This window comes from Echinops telfairi, unplaced genomic scaffold (assembly GCF_000313985.2).
Source record: "Echinops telfairi isolate 266 unplaced genomic scaffold, ASM31398v2 ScPeMD7_655;HRSCAF=1070, whole genome shotgun sequence".
In the NCBI taxonomy this organism is placed as follows: domain Eukaryota; kingdom Metazoa; phylum Chordata; class Mammalia; order Afrosoricida; family Tenrecidae; genus Echinops; species Echinops telfairi.
This window is the reverse complement of record NW_022104553.1, coordinates 25,648,466-25,654,767: the sequence shown is the minus strand read 5'-3', so window position 1 is coordinate 25,654,767 and position 6,302 is coordinate 25,648,466.

Below are 6,302 nucleotides of genomic sequence, written 5' to 3'. Positions count from 1 at the left end.
AAGCTTCCCACGACTATATAAACCTGTTGGAAAATCACCTTCGCTCTCTTGATCCTGATCATGGGGAAAGGTGAGCCCTTGTGACCACTCTTTCCGTCTCTTTATTTCCTATGATAGTACCATCGTTCCTTGGGACCCATTCGGGTGTGGGGCCAGACCCCACAGTTTTCAACACCCCTCCGGGATGTGTTCTTGGATCTCTTTTTCTCTGTTCAATACAGGAACCCTGTGGTGGAGTGAGTTGGGTTACTAACCACAAGGTCAGGGGTTCAAAACCACCAGCCAATCCTCGGGCGGAAGAGGAGGTTCTACTCCCCTATCCTGTAGGGTCCATAGGAGTAGGAATGGAGTTGATTGCCTGAGTCTTGGTCCTCTTTTATGAATGGACGCTATTTCAGGTGCTTTAATATGTGTTGGTTGTTAACTGTAAGGTCCGAAGTTTGAAACTACCAGATGCTCCTTGGAGAAGGCCTGAACTTTCTGCTCCTGGAAAGAGGGGCAGTCTTGGAAACCTGCAGGGGGGCAGTTCTACCCTGTCCTTCAGGGTCACTATGAGTCAGAACCAAGGGTAATGAGTTTGGGTTTTAGTGAAGCAGTCCTGGTGGCACGATTGGTAATGGGTTGAGCTGCTAACCTCAACGTCATAAGTTCTACCTCACAAGCTGCTCCCAGAGAAGGAAATGAGGTTTTCTGTGTCCGTACAGATTCACAGCTTCTGAAACCGAAGGAGACAGATCTACTCTGACCTTTAGACTAGTAAGGTGACCAGACGTCCCGCTTTTGGCGAGACAGTCCCGATTTTAAACAATTTGTCCCGCGTCCCGCGGCGTTTTAAAAAAGTCCCGATTTTTGGAAAGAATGCACGAAAACCTAGGGTATACGGTTTTCGGCTGCCTTGTGGCTATTTCGCCAGGATAGGAGTTTTATCAATGGTGTCCCGCTTTACCAATGTTAACATCTGGTCACCTTACTTTAGAGTCACCTAGAAGTCAGAATCTCTTGGCTGCTGGTCTCTGCCCCCCGCCTCGCAATCTCTCTCGGTGTGTTTGCCCGAATCCCTGTGGGTCTCTGGCTCCTCTGTCCCATTCCCTCTGGGGGGTTTTGTCTTGGGTCTTCTTCTGTCTCTGCACCTGATCCTCCTGGCCTCTGTCCCTCTCTCCCTGCAGCTCTGGTCCTCCTCTCGCTGGGCCATTGTCTCCTTCCTTCAGGAGCTCTCTGACCCTCGCCTCTCGGAGCCAGCCTCCGTCTCCCGGAGTTTTCCTCGCCCCCGTCTTCTTCTCTGAGCGCCCTGCCCCCTGATTGCCTCTGGTCTCCCGCCATTTCTCTCCCATTCAGGGTTCCGCCGCTGTCTCAATGGCCTCGCCGGACCTCAGGCCACGCCCCCGCCCCCGCCCTCCAATCCCAAGCCTAGCGGCCGCCAAGCCACGCCCATCCCCTGTCTCCATTCGCCGCGCTCCTCCATCCCACCTGGGAACCGCATTCCTTGTCCTGAGCGGAGGCCTGGCAGCATGGTGGTTACACGTTACGCCGCAGTTGGGAAGGTCTGCAGTTTGAAACCGGGAAGAGTTTCCGATTCCCTAAAGCGTTCCAGTCCCGCAAGCTCCCTGCCCTATAGGGTCACGATGAGTCGGCATCGACTGGACGGCAGGGAGGGATTTTGCACACTGAGCATGAGCAGTGCCAGGGGTCCCTGTGGGGAGGGCAGTTAGAACAGAGGGACAGGGGCTGTGTGAGCACCTGTGGGATTTCAGGACTGCTTTGTTACCGCAGCGAATGTTACCTGACACCGTCCCAAGCTACATTTCCACCCAGAAAAGCTGGTCACTCCCCCGCCCCACCCTTCCCACCATACCAAGTGCCTAACCCCGCGTGCTAATCGGAGCGACCCCAGGTGAGGGAGTAGGATTGCCCCCACGGATCTTTCGCCCTCAAAGCGTCCGGGTGGGTTCGAACCGCCAACGTTTCAGTTAGCACCAGAGTGCTTAACTTCTGCGCCACCAGGACTCCTTTTCACCCCTCCTTACCAAAACTGCAAACTCACTGCTTTTGAGCAGATTACGACTCATAGCGACCCTAAAGCGCAGGGAAGACTTGCCCCCACGTGAGTTTATGAGGCTGTGAATCTTCGATGAGAGCAGGGAGCCTCATCTTTCAACTGAGGAGTTGCCTGGTGGGTTTGAACCGCTGACCTTTCAGTTCATCAACCTACTCTGCCACCAAGGCTTCTTCACGGACCCTCTAGTATCTGCTGAACACCGTCATTGGCTTTATTTTATTATTTTTAAACTAGCTTGTGTGTTACAGAAGAAGTTAAGTCACGGAGGTGGTGGGTGGTAGGGTCAAGGGGAGTTGATATCAAGGAGTTCAGGAAGGAAGAGAATGTTTCGAAAGTGACAGTTGCTTGATGTGATTGAACTATGGAAAGGAATGATATCTATAACAATTCCCCCAAAAAAATGTTTTTTGGGAAAAAATCGAAGTCCGTTTCCGTTTTATTTTTTCCTCCTTCTATAACCACTCAGACCAGTGTGTAGGGCTGATGGGTAAGGAATGTGAGGGCTGTAATCGACAGTGTGTTTTTTTTTTGGGGGGGTGTCTGTTTCCTGCAGTAGAGTATAAGGTCCCCATGATAGGAACACTTGTCTCTTTGCATCTCCAGTGTCTAGAACAGTCCCTGGCTATGGAGGGGGCGCCTGGCCAGACTGCCCGCTCCGGTGCCACACCCACAGTGGGTTACAGACTGGACTTTTGGGTGATCCTGAGGGGTTTCATTGGCTGATCTTCAGAAGCAGAAGATCTCCAGGCCTTGCTGCCGACTCCTTCGCGGTCTGGAAGCTCCATCAAAGCCTGTTCAGAATCAGAGCCACAAGCCGGCCTGCATGGAGAACGGGTGGTGGCTGCGGGCAAAGTGGATGGCCCAGGAATCAAACCCTGGTCTCTGGCATGAAAGGAGAGGATGCTCCCACTGAGCCACCCCAGCTCCCACTGGTGTGTTGTAATTGTGTGACGACGAGTGGACTGTGACTCAGAGCGAGCCCTACAGGACAGAGACGGAGTGCCCCATGGGGAGCCCACTGCAGTACCATTCTCCGATGGAGTGGCTGGTGGGTTTCAACAGCCAACCTTTCAGTTAACAGCCGAGTGCTTTAGCCATCGCACCACCAGTGAACCCATCATATGGAGTTGATTCCGACTCATAGTGATTCCATATAGGGCTTTGGAGGCTTTAAGGGGCAGCTAGTGGGCTTGAACTTCCAGCCTTGCGGTTAGCGGCTTAGTACCTCACCTACAGCGCCACCAGGGTTGGCAGATGCTTTGTTGGGTGACCATATGAGTATGTGCTGAGAACAGCCCTGCAGTCTTAAGATCACTGGATAGCGGGCAGAATACTTCAGAGGGGTGGGGGACGGTGTGTGTGTGTGTGTGTGTGTGTGTGTGTGTGTGTGTGTGTGTGTGAAGGTGGCTGCAACTTCCAGGTGGGAGGAATCAGTTACATCAGGCTGATGGAATCCATCCCTGTAGACATTCCAGCTTCTTGGCTCAGCCTAGGGACTCCTAGCTTCTGGGGGTCCCTGTCCTGCTTTCGGGGTGGGGTTCCCTCTAAACTTTGCAAGCCGCTGAGAAGCACGCATGCACGGGGCTTCTGTGTTGAATGAGCAGCTGAAAGTGCCCAGAGCCTTGTCGCTGCTCTGTCCTCTCCCTGAGACTGTGGGTCTCCGGTGGGGTTAAAATGGGGCGGGGTACCATAAGGAGACCCCCCTCAATGCTGGGGCCGGGGGTGCGGACGAGGTAGGGAAGACTGTGGGAATTGGCACTGACTGTGCTGTGATGACGAAGAAAAGAGGGCAGAGAGGGCCACGGAAATGCAAAGGCTGAGCCACAGCCGTAAGAGTGAAAAAGAGGCAGAAAACTTCCAAACCTCAGTGCCGCCGAGTCGATTGCGACTCCTGGCAGCCCTGTGGGTTTACCACGTAGGGCTGAGCGCGGTCATAAGGTTTCCTGGGCTGTGATCTCGATGGAAGCAGACCGCCAAGCCTTTCTTCCGCAGCGCCCACCCCCAGTGGATTGGACCTGTTAGCCTTTGGGTGACTAGCTGAGCACAAATTGCACCGCCCAGTGACTCACCAAAGAGAGAGAAAAGATAGAAAGGCGGGGACTAGGAATGAATGAATTTAGAGTGATTCAGAGGCAGAATAGTGAAGAAAAAAAAGACTACATTTCCCAGAATGCCCCGTGGTCAGGCTCTGTCTGGAGATCCGCCAATCCGATACCGCCACGGCTTCACCAATCAGGTGCCTGTGCGGCAAGCTTGAATTTCTCACCTAGGCAAGTCGAGGAGAGAGGCAGTGTCGCCAGGTCTCCGCTTTGCAGGTGTCAGTTCCAGGGAGGTGGCGTGGTCTTGGGGACCGTGGCCAGCTATCTGACCGCGCGAGGGGAGCCCTGTTCCTGAGCGACCCTTTCTCGAGATGTCCAAGAAGAGGTCCTCTTTCCACCCTCCCTCCGCCTTTTCTTTATAGCTGAGTTAGGATTCCAGATGGTGGACGCTGATGACCCGGTTGACCAGCCTCCCTGGCTTTAGCCCGCCCCTTAAGACGTCTCTCTCTGCCCCCCTCCTAGGATCGCCAGGTAAAATACAGGGCATCCAGTTCCACAGGAACTTACAATAAATGCCAAATGATTCGTTAGCATACACGGAGCCCCGATATTGCACAGACACTGAGCCCAAACCAAACTCATTGCCATCGAATCACTCCCCACTCAGCGCGACCCCCTAGGGCAGGATAGAACTGCTCCGGTGGGGTTCCGAAACGGTAATTCTGCAGGAGTAGAGAGCTCCGTCTTCCTCCCACACAGCGGCTCCAGGGGGCACACGTGTACTGAAAAGACGTCAGCGGTGTGTACCTCTGCGGCGAGTCAATGTCAGTGGGCAGGCTATTGCACCTGACAACCTACCTCCATCTCAACTCCTGTTCCTGCCTCGTTTTCGTTTTCCATCCACCTTAGCCTTAGGGATCCACCCAAGCCTTCCTCCCCCTTAGCTCCTCTCCCATCAGCCCTGTTTCTAGACCATCCTCTCTCTTCTCATTGAAACACCCCTCCCCATCGCCCCGCTCCAGAAATTCTCTGGTTTGGGCGCTGGCTCGGAGAGATTTAGAAGTTCCACATTATTGACTTCATCCCTGACCTCATCTCAGGGCCCAGGGAAGTCAGTTGCCTTTCCCCGAGTTACACAGCCAATCAGAGACCAAACTCCACCCTCTCCCAGTTCTCAGATCTCTGGTGGAATTCGATTTTACTCCTCTTGCCAGAGGGCCTAGCTTGGCCATGTTTGGAGATGGTGGGCAAGCTTCAGGCTCAGAAGTGTCTGCAACTCCAGGGATGGTGGCATTTTGAAGACCGACTATGTGCTGAGTTGGAGGTAAGACTCGTGGGCTGTAAACCGGAGGATAGAGACTTAGCACAGTCGTCATGACATCCCCAGGTCGGAGGACATAATCAACCAAACTCAAACCCACTGCTGTGGGGTCACTTCCTTCTCATGACATCCCCCACCCCTACCCTACCCCAGGGCTTTCTTGGCTGGTGGTGCAGTGGGCTTCAAACAGCCAGCTTGGTGGTCCAAACCCACCTGGGAGCACCCACCTGGTGCTCCCTGGGAGAAAGAGGAAGCTATCTGCTAACACAAAGATGCAGTTCTCAGAAACCCTGTGGACCAGTTCTACTCCCTCTGAAAGGGTTGCTGTGAGTCTTTATGGGAGTGGGGTGCCACGCCTTCCTTCTTTGGCACTGCTGGGTGGGTTCAAACTCAAGCTAGCAGCTTAGTGCAAGCTGTCTGTACCACCCAGAGGCCATCTAGACAGAACAGGTGGTCAGTGGATGTCTGTTGAGTGAGTGAATGAATGAGTAAATGAATGAATGGACACATCCCATCAGTTGAGGATGCTTGCCCACGCCTGCTCTTTGCCTCTTCGACCCCATTGCTGTCTTTCTTCCCATATCCTAACCTCAGCTCCATTTGCCCTCCGGCCACCTCTCTTGGTTTCTGGCCTTCTCAGAGGACCACGTTGTTGGGATTTTCCAGCTGACAGGGTCTCTCCAAGCACTCTAATGACCATTGTAGGTCGGTGCTTCCTCTGTGTCAGTGATCTGCTTGTGGGACACTTCCAGAAGGTTCCAGAAGGCAGGTAGTGGAAGGTTCCAGGTGGTAAGTACGGCTTGGATGGGTGTTTTCCAAAAATGGAGATGGAGTGGTGATGTAGTGAGAGAAGGTGAGGTGTCCTGGGCCCCCCAGAACCAGAGTG